Here is a 1,486-nt window from a genome sequence, read left to right as displayed (position 1 = left end):
AGGGACAGATTAAGAAAGGGACGGGCACAGCTGGCTTTGGCTTTTCAGTACATATTGCAACATATTGCAACAAGAAACGGCTTAATAGGCACAATCATCGTTTTCGCACGTATGCACACCTGACGCATGTTTGCGTGTATGTATGGGGGGGACTTTTTTTTAAAATTGTTTTTTTTATTATTTTTCATGTGTAAAAAAATATTTTTTTAAAAGATTTTTTTTGAGACCATTTTTTCCCCCTATTTTTCTTTTTTTACACTTAACCACTTGCTGACCGCAGTGTTTACACCCCCTTCCTGGCCAGGCCATTTTTCAGTATTCAGCGCTGCGGTACTTTGACTGACATTTATTCCGTCATGCATCGCTGTACTGAAATTAATTTTATATCATTTTTTGGGAACAGATAGAGCTTTCTTTTGGTGGTATTTAATCACCACTACGGATTTTTTGTTTTTACTATGTAATAAAAATAGTACCCAAAATTTTGAAAAAAAAACAGTTTTCCCTACGTTATGTTATACAACATTTATTATTACCCAATTTTTTTGGTAAAATATAAAAGATGGGGTCACATCTGGTGAATAGACACCAAACATGTCAAGCTTTAAAATTGCGTGCGCCCGCATATTCGTAAAAAACGACCATGCCTAAAATTGGCCATAGGTGACGCTTTAAAAGCTTTTACCGCTCATCAGTTTAGTGTTATAAGTGATTGACGGCCCTAAAATTATTGCCCGCACTCCGACGTTCGCAGCGATATGTAACGTGTGGCATAATTGTTGTTTTCGCATGTAGGTGCCCCACAACGCCTATTTACGTTTATAAGTGCGTGCACGTGGGGGAGGGGGACTTAAAACAGTTTTTTATATTTTTATATGAGACTTCATTTTTTTTTCCACACTTAACTTGATTGCTATCACATTGGGGGCTTAAAATCCCCCTATGTGAGAGCCAAAAAACAATGGCAGGTCCTCTTTATGGAGACATCAGGGGTCTTTAAGCATCCGCCATCCGCCCGTTTTTTACAATGGGCAAGGGGTTAACTTTGTTATCACATAGGGGGCTAAGAACCCCCTATGTGATAGCAAAGAGATGTGACAGGTCCTCTTTATGGAGACATCAGGGGTCTCCAAGACCCCTTTCACCTAGGGACCCCTGAAGAAGCTGATGAAGCAGAGAAGCGGTTAAAGAACAGCAGCTCTTAGACTGCTCCCTACAGAGTCTCTCCTTCTCCTCTGAAGTGGTCTGGGAATTCTTGAGTCATCACACCCAGTACAGTGTATTGACCCTAGGCAAAAACGAGCAGTTAACCCTTGCAGTGCTGGGGTAGTCCCTAGAATGAGGCAGCCTGAGGCGGTTGCCTCAGGCGGCATTTCATTGGGGGGCGCACAGCATCCCAGGTTGCTAAGAGCTCTTAGCAGCCTGTGACGCAGTGTGCGGCTTTCTGCCCAGCTCACTGACATCATCGGTTCATCCCCGCATCAGG

The sequence above is a fragment of the Nanorana parkeri genome, unplaced genomic scaffold (genome assembly GCF_000935625.1).
Source record: "Nanorana parkeri isolate BGI_ZX_2015 unplaced genomic scaffold, ASM93562v1 scaffold124, whole genome shotgun sequence".
Lineage (NCBI taxonomy): Eukaryota > Metazoa > Chordata > Amphibia > Anura > Dicroglossidae > Nanorana > Nanorana parkeri.
The sequence above is the reverse complement of the archived record's forward strand: the minus strand, read 5'-3'. Positions refer to the sequence as shown.